The sequence below is a fragment of the Amphiura filiformis genome, chromosome 1, assembly GCF_039555335.1.
Source record: "Amphiura filiformis chromosome 1, Afil_fr2py, whole genome shotgun sequence".
Lineage (NCBI taxonomy): Eukaryota > Metazoa > Echinodermata > Ophiuroidea > Amphilepidida > Amphiuridae > Amphiura > Amphiura filiformis.
This window is the reverse complement of record NC_092628.1, coordinates 59,896,392-59,909,312: the sequence shown is the minus strand read 5'-3', so window position 1 is coordinate 59,909,312 and position 12,921 is coordinate 59,896,392. Positions and strand designations below refer to the sequence as shown.

The 12,921-nt window shown below is 35.2% G+C and overlaps 1 protein-coding gene across 1 annotated transcript in view; it reads right to left on the bottom strand.

Annotated features, from left to right (window-relative positions):
- Positions 1–12,921, bottom strand: part of LOC140149974 (uncharacterized) — a 176,032-nt gene that overhangs the window by 130,035 nt on the left and 33,076 nt on the right.

Sequence of the window (12,921 nt, the reverse complement as noted above, 5' to 3'; positions counted from 1 at the left end):
GATCTCTAAAAGACATCCCCAACAATATATCCAAAAATGGGAATAGGGGGAAAATGCCAATTTGCATTTATAAAACAAAAATGGCTGCTTATGCAGGGCTCAAATTTCAAAATTAGTTGATTCTGGTTAGCATGGTTAGAACCTGGTATTCCTCTCATTAATATTAGGATTCAGAAAAGTATAGTTTAACATATATCTCCAATGTACACGTTTTAAGGTTTACTACAGGCATAAAGTTTTAAATGTCAACCATTGTCCACAGGGGTAAAAATATCAAAAATGTTTGATTTTGATCACAGTGGTGTCAAATTATCCCTTGGAACATTTTAAACAAAAGAATAGTTTGCCACATCTCAGGTGTTTTGCTTCCTATACCTGTAACTTGTAACATTACAAAATAGGTCAATGGGTTTTGACTTATTTGCCCTGTTACCGATAACAAAACACCTAATGAGATATATATGGCAAACTATTCTTTAATTAAAATATATTTCCCAGCGGAATAATTTGAGACCACATGATCACAATAGGAGCATTTTGGACAATGATGGGGACCAAAATTTGACATTTCACCAATGTGCCTACAGCTCAAGAACTGTATTGGAGATGGATCAAACTGCATGTATTACTTAATACGATTCATACTTTTTCTGATTTCTGAATCTAATAATGAGAAGAATACAATTAGATGGGTTTTTTTTATCCATATTTGCCCAATTTTGAAATTTGAGCCCTGCATTTGTGGCCATTTTTGTTTTATGCAAATTAGCATCCCCCTCTTCTCTTTTTGACCTTTTTGGATATATGTTTGTTGTTCAGGAAGGTGGTTTAGAGTCACAAGCAAGCAAAAACATTGGTGTCCAATTTTGTCCAGGTGCACCCATTATTAAATTACATAAATTGGTCCCAGTGATCATGGCGATATGAAAAATTATAAATGACATTTTGTCATAATTGTTACCATTGTAGCTATTTAAAAGCATTATTTTATCCAAGCTCTCAGCCCAGTAATCTTCTGATAAATTGGCATTTTTTTCTTGAATTCCTGGGTCTGCCAGTGCATGCATTGTAGTTTTTGTAAATGGTTTCAAGCCCGAGGTTTCAAGAAACTACTGTATAAATTGTCTCCTCAAAATAGTATTTGATTCTTCTAATGTATTGCTAAAACATAAAAGAAATAATACTTTTAGATCTGTTTTTGCAACAACAAAAAATTAATTGTGATGTGCTTGTTTATTAATAAAAGATGATTTCTAAACGAAAAATGTTTCCGTAGCCTTTACGGCTATTCATTAAGTAATATAGTAACCGTGTATGGCTATTCAGCTCGGGAGTTTTATGAGGCCAGACCAAGTTGAGAATTTAAGGATAACGATAATATCACGCTTAATTCCGTAACTCTTTGTTTGATAGATACATTGTAGTCCACTTCAATGCGGCCTCCATGGTCTTGGTTATGAATCGATCGGCACTTGTGATACCGACGTCACAGGTTCGATTACCCACTGCGTCCTCTTTTGATAACTAATGATTACTTCATTTTTATTTCAAGAAGTGACAAACTCTATGTTATCCATCGACACAAGCAATTCTTGCATTGTACAGTTACCGACATGCTTTAATATGTTTGTCTACTGTCTACTGAACAACTTCTAAGAAATGGTATGACTGTGTCATGATAATAAATACCAAAGTAGTTGCATCATTCATACATTAATTTGATTTGGAATCGGCCAAAAATGGAATTATTGGGGTCCATAATCCAGGCGTTTGTCGGAACGGTAAAATTCCCAATACATGAAAGGTTCGAAAACGGAATTAGGTGAGCTAGTCCGACAATGGAAAACTTGTGAAATTGACCAACACTTCGCCTTCGAAAACATGGAAACAAGTCTTACACATCGCTAGTCCAAAAATAAAATCTGAACATCACTTCGCAAGTCCAAATGTGCGAAACCGTCAAATGCATTAACAGTTCTCTAGTCCGAAACTTGAAAGCACTTAGCTAGTCCCAATCTGAAAAATGGCGGTAGTCCCAACTCCAAATAGATTCATATTCGGACTATGTCAACGTTTCGGACTAGTGAAGTGTTTTTCATATTACGACCAGTGACAAGTTTTTCATTATATTCGGACTAGGGCAGAGTTTTTCATTATGTAGGCCTACTACATAATTATGTTGAAGGTATCAAAACAATGAAGTTCACTGCATTACATATTCGGACTAGGACGTGTCGGACCAAAGATGTTTATTTCATGTTCGGAATACTGACGAGTTGGAGTAGCATCATATGTCGAACCAGCGACGTGTCAGTCCAAAGGCATGCCCCTGCAAAAGTAGTACTCAATCTGAATACAGGACATCTATCTTTTTTATTTGTTTCTGTGCAATTATAAATTGAGCCAGTCGGCCACGCTAGCAAGTAGCCGTGCACCATAACTGCTAGCTTTACGGCCCAGAAAGTCCCCAATCCATTGCAAAATCCATTCATACCAGTAGGCTACGTTAATTTTTATTTCGCTCAGAATTCGTATGTAATGAAATAAGTTGTTTACTTTTTACTTCGTTGTTTATTTACCCTGACGTAATTGTGAATATTCATGAGCTAGGTACATCAACAGACCAATCGCAATCGGTAATTGACATGACGTATTGGCAAAAGTTGACCTCTGATGACCTGATAAACATGTTTCCTCATGTATTCTCAAACGTGGACCCGGGACATGGACGCATATTTTTACTTTGACAGTTGAGAATGTTTTACTTGTTATTATCCGGGCGGAAATATTTCTTGCAAATTGAATATCATTGTTTGAAGTAGAAAACATATCAAACTTCTGAAAATATTGTGTTTTTTCTGGACCACGACCAATATTATGTGGAAAATAACGAAATTTCTTGAACGACATTTGCGGCGAATCATTTTAAGTTGTTTTTTCGAGATTAGTTCGATCTTCCAAAATATGTGTTAGGCCATAATTTTACAATCAATCATTTATTTGAAGTATATATAAGTAATATTTCGCATCAAAACAAATTATTTTTGATATTTTAGAGAGAAAATTTACGCTCCATTTTTGTTGTCTCGACCACGAAATAGCGACTCGCTGTGCACACAGCACAGGCAGTCGTTTTCAGCGGGCAACGGGCAAACGTTGTCAGTGGGCAACGGACGAGCGTTGACAAAAATAAGCCCTCTATACTTGAAAAGCTAGCAACGGTCTGTCGTTGCTAGAAATGATGCCATCTGTTGACTGCAACGGTCTGGCGTTGCTAGAAATATTGCCCTCAGTTGATCAACGGCGTGCCGTTGTGCTACAGACTGATTACTTTAAGTAAAAGTTATTTTTCTTTTCTAGTAAATAACCCGTTGACATCACTTGCCTAACAAATGCAGAGACGAATATCATCAATTCATCATTGCCTCTGCCCAATTTGAAAAACAAAAGCACTTTTGAGAGGCAGGGTAGTATTTCCAATCTATTATAATAGTTTACATATCACTCACTTGGCATTTAATTGCTTCCAATTGAAGTAATTAGTAAACCAGGGCATTCCTTCACAGACACCATTGCGAATGAGGACACAGATTTCAGGATGACACCGTTTCTTTTTTATTTTGAAGACAGCATGCTAACTACCCCCTGAGGGTTTAAGAAGTTGACACCTATCATACAGATATGTAATATTGGCTAAGACAAGAAAGGGTCAGTAGAGCAGACTGCTCAGCAGTAATAGCTGGGGTAAACTTGGCATTGCTTTAATTTAGGATCCAATATAAAGAGACCGGCATAATGCGCAATCTCTCTTCAGCCTGAACCATCCTCAAAACATGTGGCCCTATATTCTTTCTTGCAGGATTTCAACACCACTATAATCTTGGTGGATGGTCCCGTAGGGCAGGGCAGGGCAGGGCAGGGCAAGGCACAAGTCTTCCAAAGGGGGAGACTGACCTGATGGAAATGTGAATCCAGAGGTACTGGCTAACTGGTTGTTCATTTTTCAATTTAAAACTTTTACATTTGCATTAGTTCTAGGCCTCATTAAAAATATATTAACATATTAAAAAAAATTGACAAGTTGAAGTAAGTTTTCAAATAATTTTTAAAATATTAAAATATTTCATCCAAAAACTTCTTGCATAAAAGGTCAAAATATTCAGTGACATTAACCATGGGAGTAGCAGCCATTTACATTGCCAAAACAATCAAAATCAACCAAATATTGCATATTTTACTTGGCCCTACATGTATAGTTATGATATTCTAGCACCTCCAGATTGTCATGGATTTGTATAGTAATACAGCACCTGGATTTAATTACATAAGCAATGGGGCACAAACAGTCATTCCTATATATTTCGATTACTTTTCATACACTCGTAGATAGTGAGAACAAATCAGAGCAAATGTTGAAAAAATACAAGGCGTGTATTAATTGTGTATAGTGCAGTCCACAAATTTCATGCAGTGCTTTCGGACCCGTTAATGTGGACTCAAATGAACAATTTAATAAATCAAATATCCAAATTACAGTAGCATTTACAACATGAAAACCACAAAAGCACTTGGTGCAATATCTTTTTTACCACTAGAGGGCAGCATTTTACTTTGATATACAGATGCAGATGGTGCAGTACAGCAACACCCAAAATGTTAAGTACTTTGTCAGTCCAACATATGATATCAATCTCATCTTGCTCATGTTAGCACACTAGATGTAAAATTATTTGGTACATGTACTTCCAACTTGTTTAGATTTCATGTAAAAGTATATGATCATATTACAACTTGATCAAATATAGGTGTGTGCCGCAAGTTCATAATTGGTGAATATATATATTCAGTGCTAGCAAAGTTGTCCTTGCTCTTTGATTCAGGGTAAGAACACTAAACTTGCAGTCAATTTTCTTTTGAAGTTATGGCTACTTTTAGATTTGACATTTTAGGGTAAAAATTGGAGAAAAATTGCAAAAAACACATTTTCAACCAAAATATCTCAGTTCATGTCACTTTTCAGAAATGCCAGCCAGGTTAATCAGAAAGATGAGACTCTGATGGATAATTTTAACCCGGCTGGCACCTTTGTCCAAAAATGTTGCAAAGGGCTCTATGTAGGCAGAAAGTGGCCCCTCTACTATACAGATTTTTTTCTGATTACAAACTACGAGAACCTGTGCGCATGTTGGTATATTTGTGCCTTAGTAATTTATTATATAGCTTATAACAAAACTTCATATTAGTGTAAACATGTGGTCATGAAAATCAATGCCTCGTAAAAATCCCACTGATGCAACATTTTTTAGTAAATGTAATAATTTTGCCCGCTCCCAACATTAGTGATCTGATGACTCCTACTGAATCACATTTTACTGCAGATTATTTTTCAGAAATGTGTCCCCATAAGGAAAACACATCGGCACAAAATGTTTCTTGCACTTACTAATGAACTGCAGTTGGCACACATTCAGTGCAACATTTCAATTAAGGGATTTAAAACCATGACATCTGACATATTATGGTGGCTTTAATTCCTGCCCTCATTGCACTCCTAATGTAGAATGTTTCCTTCCCCTTCCATCCTTAGTTACAGGTTTTAGTTGAAAAATATTGCATAGTATTTTCAGGGTTCAGGTGGTGAACTTGGAAAACAGACATCTTTTGCATTGCAAAAACTGCTTTACAACATTTATAGCATTTTGTTTCAAATGAGTAGAATTTTGCTAATTTCATTTTCAAATTGGACAATAGCAAAGATGATCAACACTAATTGTCATAGCTCAATGTTCTGATCAGGCCTTGTGTTGTAACTGTCAGAGAAGAGCAATTTTCACATAAACAATTTGTTTACAATTCATGAAAATCATTTCATTTTTATCTCCCTAATCTTCTTCAGTATAGCAATGTGTAGTTTGCCTGCAATTTTTCAAACCCAAATATTGAGACAAATAAAGCTTACACACAAGAGAATGGTATGGGTTCTAAAAAGGGGATAACAAAGCTTGATATAAGGGGTGTCAACCCCCTCCCCCATGATTTTCATCCAGAGGGGAGAATGCCCAAAACTTGTTTAGGTATATAATTTACCTTAACACAAAAACCACAAGACCTACGGAAATATAAATGTGATTATTGGCTTCCTTGACCTGCTTTCCTTGGCTAAAACTAGAAAATATGCCCCTTGTCAGCCCACTCCCCTTAAGTCTGAACTACACAAAACACTTCAGGTCAAAAAGTTTACATAGTGTTTTCAACCAAACCAGGGTCGGTGGATCTCGATGCCAAGTAGGTATGATTCACAACAACTCAAGGCAGATCAAAACAGGAAATTTATTCAGGATTAACTACGCAGTAGAAATGAAATCTTTGCTACGTCATTTGCTGTTATGGGACCATGTGGTTATTCCATAGCCCCTGTTTCAACCAATTGGCTTTGAGAATGGTATAAAGTACATGTAACTAGTCAACAGTATGACTGCAAACCAAATTAAAACTGACATAGCACTGTTGTATTGAACTGACAGCTCTTTGCATCAACTGTAACATTTCTATAATGATTATAGAAATGTAATGGCAAGGATTGAGCTTATGAGTCAAAATTGGAAACCCAGTATTTTCTGGTGAAAAAAATTAATAGATAAATAATATCTAAGAGACACATGCAAAAAAATATGCATTATTGTATCATCTGTTTTAAATACTTCTTCAGAAACATATATCAATGTAGTTTCTGTTGCACAGTGCGAAGCGATCAAATTTGTTTGTTTGTTCTTGAACTAAGTTACTCAAGAAACTTGTTTTCTGTTTACTACTGGCCTGGCCATTTGCCATGATTGTTACTTGAATATATGATTTCTTACAAGTTTGCCAATGGGACTTTCTAATTAAAAGTACATAAATGATAAACTGAAATGGCTCACTACAATCCCTGGCCTACAGTTACACACAGTGAAAGTTCAAACTGAACTGCAACATTTTATCTCCAACCTTTGAGCTCTTCAATCCATGTAAACCTATTACAAACTGCCTCTACATGTAAGTTATATCACTGCTATCAATACATTTTTTTTTACTTTAACGAACTTTCTAAACTATATCAAAAGCCATCACTGCAGTTTTGCAGATAATGTGAAAGTCACCGGCAAGCTAGTGTTAATTTGCAGGCCATTACTGATTAGTGTTAAGCAGCGTGGACACAATTTGAAAGAACAATGCAGGAACAACCTAAAAGTTCTTGCAAGTTATTCAATATCATTACATTTCTACTTCCACTAGAAGGCTTGGAAGATTTGCAAGATGTTGTAACTATAACTTAATTATTTTTGCATGTCTTCATTTGGATATGGATACTTAATTCACAATGATTAATAAATATGATGTTCCCTGTTTGTTCACAAGCAATACGAAATATATCACTGGTTTGAGATCATATCACATTTAAGTGTATCACATGAAAATGCCTTAGTTGTGTTAGAGACTGGATTCAGTTAGTCCTTTCTCATTACCCAAAAAGCTAGAGCATATATTGTACCGTCAAAAGGATGTCAAGATGCATGTCTTACGAAATGTCATTTCCTGAAAGACATAAAAGTTTGTAGAAATTGGCCTTAGTTGTACCAGCATGGCTTAGACAGGGATGGGGGTAGTGCGAGCCGTAACCCTCTCCAATTATGGGTCGTTGTTGAGTTCCTACACAGGATGATTATTTCAAACAAACAAACAAAAATATAGGCGATAAATAATATTATTGCAAAAACTAAGATGGGATAATAGTATTGCGGTGAACAAACTGGGGAAGCCTATCTATGAATATACTGATGACAGCATATGACAATTATCCCTTTACATACAAAATTAACAAGTTTATGGCAAGAGATTACAAGTTCATGCTTGATCTTAGTCATTATTGACACAAATATGCAGACACGTCTTCTGACATACCTTCTGTGGCCTACATCTTATTTATCTTCCAAATTCATCAACTCAAAATACATTATTATAGTTCCTATTATAGTTCCTTGAGTAAGATTTCCACTGGATATTCCAAAAACGGTGCTGTACACACTCCACGTTAGAGCTTATTCCTTTCAAGTTCAGTATCAGTAACTTTCCTACAAATTTGGATGAATCACAGTTAGTGACAGCAACAGTTTAATGTGGTACTTATGGTTACTAACTCTGGCCATAAGAAGAGGCCAATGTGTTTTCTGACGTCATCTCATCATCAAATAGTGGAAATGTCAGTCTAGAAGGCAATGATGACTCACTAAGAGTTATATAGAATATATTGTCATATATGTGCTATTAAGGCACAGTACCAATAGCTGCTTCATACTAATTTGTTCTTTATCCCAAGCCTACATTTTAAGAGCATATTTGGGATAGTATCTCTATAAATTTCTTTTATGTCTCAAATATATTTTTATAAGGAAGGATTTAAATAATCTCACACTCATCATATCAAAAAAACATATATTGAAAATATTCTGATGTTTTAATCTAAGAAAGCTACCATCCAAAATGTTTATTACATGGCAGCTATTTCATCAAGTCATTACCGAACCCTGGGTATTGCACTCATGCATTGATATGGAATCCCAACACAATGCTAAGTACTGGGAAGCATTTTGTTTTCGCGGCATTAAAATTTCATGTGAACCCATGTTTCTGTGACATAAAACTTTCGTGGGGTTGCACAATTCCTTAAAGGTCTATAAGAAGGACAATATTAGTGTGCAAGAAAATTTCACAAATCAGCTGCACTCGCAAAATGTTCATACACAAACATTTCATGCTCTACAGTAAGTTTTGTTTTGTTTATATCCATAATTCAATGGAACTATTGTTCACAGTTGTGTCATTACGGCTGTAGACACAGCAAACTTACATTATATTACCTTTATAAAACAGAAATACTGCCCAGACACTTCCTGACCATAACTAGTTCACATTATGCATGTGATTTTCTTTTTTCATTTGTAGAACCATGGGAATAATCTTGGCTTATTACTGCCATATTAGCCAAACTATCATATGCAATGTTTGTATTATTGTATACTGTATGGATCTCTATCTTTTGGATGGGTGGGGAGCTGAGCTACGGTTGGTCAGCAAACCTGAACCACAGAAATATATTTAGTACATCCTTAAGGCTCAAATTTGAGACAATGATATGAAGTAGACACTATGAAATCAACCATATCATTCAATAAATAATCACCAATTCAGATCTCACTTTACCCAACACTTGTAAGTGTTCAGCCTAAAATGAACCCTGGCACACGGAAACTGATATTTCCATTACTTAATTAACGATTAGGAAGTTATTGTAAGTACTCAGTTCCGTCTAACCTGTTAATTAATAATATCTGATAGAGTCTGCATGTACTACATGTGACATTTGTTCAAATCATGTGCACTACTTTTGGGGAAGTGCCAGGTCATTTTATGACTACTACTCATACTGTTATGACAGGTCATCTTTTCATCATTATTGTGACGGTCACCTTATTACAGTCCTCCTCAAGATATACCATGCTTTTCTATATTTTTCAGCTAAATGCAGTGCAGATGCACAGCTGATTTGCAGCATTATCCACCACTACCCCTCCTAATTTAGCTACATGCACTACAGTTTGTGCAATTTACTTTTTATCAACTAGTCAGCCAGCATTTACAGCTTATAAAAGCACTGAGTTTATAATTCAAATAAAATTTCAATAATAATAATACATTAGGTGTAGAGAATTAAAATTCAACTTGCAGAATGACCCCTTTCATCAACTAACTTATCTATTTACATTTGAATATACACATTGGACATTGGCCTCTATCCATTCCAGAGTAACACACACATCTGCAGCGATGTGCATGGGACTGCTAAATAGTGACTACACTGTTGCTTTATACCTGAAGCCAAATGAGAAAGCATCACCTGCATCCAAACATTTGATGTCACTGGCATGGGGAAGCCAAACAAAGCTACTCCTTCAAGACTCTCGGCTCAGTACTAAAACCTTCAAATCATGGACAGACAATTATTAACAAACCACAGGAACACATCTGGGGAAATTGCTTGTTGACTGGGATCCACAACTTATCAATCCTGGTGAAACCAAGAATGGATATCAAGTATATAGCAATTAACTGACAAGACACAAAAATTAAATATTGCTTGTAATAAACAGTGTCAAACATGCCGCTAAACTGGAAATACCTTATGCAATCTTCAATATCAGATTATACGCTATGATAAAATGACAAGGCAAAAACAAACATAGCCATCAATGCATACAAGAAAGATTCAACTTTGCACATTGAGTGAACTTGACGTGCCTCTGCAGTATAATTTACATTCCAGCTATATATGTCTCGACAGCATTTACTGATTGTTAGAAGCAAGAAGGGCCCTTGGACCAAAAGCCAGGGTAACTTTTAGAAGGAACTAATTGACCCTTGAAAATGTTGGCTTAATTTCTACTTAATACCGACCCCGGGTTCAGACCTTATGGGTTTTAATGGACCTTGACAAATTGGCCTAATTTCTAATGTTGATTATACCTTTATTTAAACATGGGTGAATACCAGAATGGTAAAACATATGTCCAGTCTTGGATCATTCATTAGGCTAGAGACATACACACTAACCTATCACCATCACTGTAAGAGATAGTTAGGTTTACTCAGCACACAAACATGTGATTTATTACATAGCTGTATCATAACACAGACTAATAAGACGGTGTTAAGATAACTGTGTCTGTATTTTGTATGGCTTCATGATAAAACTTGGTATTTAATGATTGGGTGCATACCAAACATCTCTTGGCCTTGCTTTACGATGAACATTTGGGCCGTAGGTAGTGAAGAGAAAATGCAAGTATAGGACACAAGCAGATGATGATTAATAAGAACATGAAATTTTGCTGTACAAAGTAATTTATATGGTATTGCTTACCTGAGATATTAGATTTGCAGGTTACAAAACTAGAAATGTCATTTGTGTTTAAAAAATCCATAAATTCCATTTTATGACATGTGGGACATATTGCTGAAATTTCTTCATTATGAATTTAGTTGCTATTACATGAAAGGTCTGATTACAGGTCTATTGACATTTGTAGGAAATATTTACAAATCTTAGCAATTTGTCCAACAAGCTTTTAATATGACTTTACTACACAACTAACTTCTTTGGTAGTAATTTCTTTTCACTTTTGTGCCTAACCCATGTAGTGAGATGAATCAGAATTTTGATCATATGGCAAATTGGGATCAAAATCAAGAATTTATGGTGCTCAAAATAGATGGCAGCAAACTACCCAAGAATTACAGGAAGGAGGGTCCGGTCAGTCATACTTTTTTTTAATGATGATAGTCATCAAGTTATATAATTTCTTCAAACATCTTCAATGGAAGTAGCCATAATCATATCTTTTTTCGACAGAAAATCCTGACATACTGGGGTAAAATCCTGAAAATGTGAATTTTCCTATACTTTGGTACAGAAGGGAAACCAATTCTGAAAACTTACATATCTGTTGTTAGTCTGTTACATATGAAAAACCATTACAATTTTGTGATTGCTATACTATAGTACAGAAAATGTGTGTGTTCTAAAGGGAATTTTTATTAATTCTTTGTTATGAATAATTCTTTGTTGAACAAATATAACACCATAAGTCAAATGTCCAAATTTGGGGACAAAACAACAAGAAAGGCCACAAAGATTTGACCTTTTACAACAATTGAAGAAGCAATCTACATGCTGTTATTATTAAAGGTAAAGGAAAGTGGAACTTCACTCAACTAGAAATGGAACAGTATTACTAACAATAGCTTTCCCAGGTCTTGTATCAATTCCGGCTATTGCAATAATCATACACCATGACCATCATCACACAAAATAAGCACAAAGTCAGGAAATGTACATTTTCCAAATTGGGTACTGTGCAAAAGATATATCAGTTGTAATTTGATCTACTACTGCTAAAATATGACCAGAAATGGCCAATAGGGAGTGGGGTAACCACAGACTACTACAGACCCTGTATCAACAGGCACAAGTCCCTGTGTATTGTATGCTGTGAATTCTTGCATATTCATGAGGGCCGATTCTAAGCATGATGGGATTGGTTTCATTTTTCTCAAACAGAAATTACCTCTGTATTGAATGTGAACTAATGTTTTGTGTGTTAGTTTTACAGAAATTCTTGCATATAAATTTTGTAATTTTTATATTAGAACTGAAAGCAGACTCGTTGTTTCTGTCAATTTTTCAATTTTATGGGATGATGCACTTAAAACATTAGGATCATAGTACAATGACTGTTAAATCAGCCAGGCTTTTAAAATCAACTTTTGAAACATTGTTCACATTTTGCTTGATCAACTTGCAAATAGTCAAACACAAATCCCCCAGGGTAAGTTATGAATAGTGGCAAACATTGGTATATAAGTACAATGCAAACAATACAATATCTTTGCAAATACTGGTTCCAGATTCCTAACAGGAAGTTTATGAGGAAGTTAAACCGGTAAAATACACAGCACAGGTGAATGCCACATAACTTTAACTGAAATAGCGAGTTTCAAGTAGATTAAACATTTTCAATGAAAAGATTAATATTTCTTAATTTTCTTATTAATATCTAGTGATCATGCTAAATGGGATGTCAGTTTTTCTATATTTTTCAAAATTAACATTATTTGTAGAACAAATAATACACAAATTATTGCCCTCCGAGCTAAACATAGGTACTTGAGATTGTGCCAACATAAGTGTCTTGACCTCGACTTAAAGAACCACAATACCTGCAGATCTAAGAGTACAATATTAGAATCCATAGACAGATTCCTCTTACATGCACATAATCATTGTTATAACAACCTCTTACATTCACATAATCATTGTTATAACAA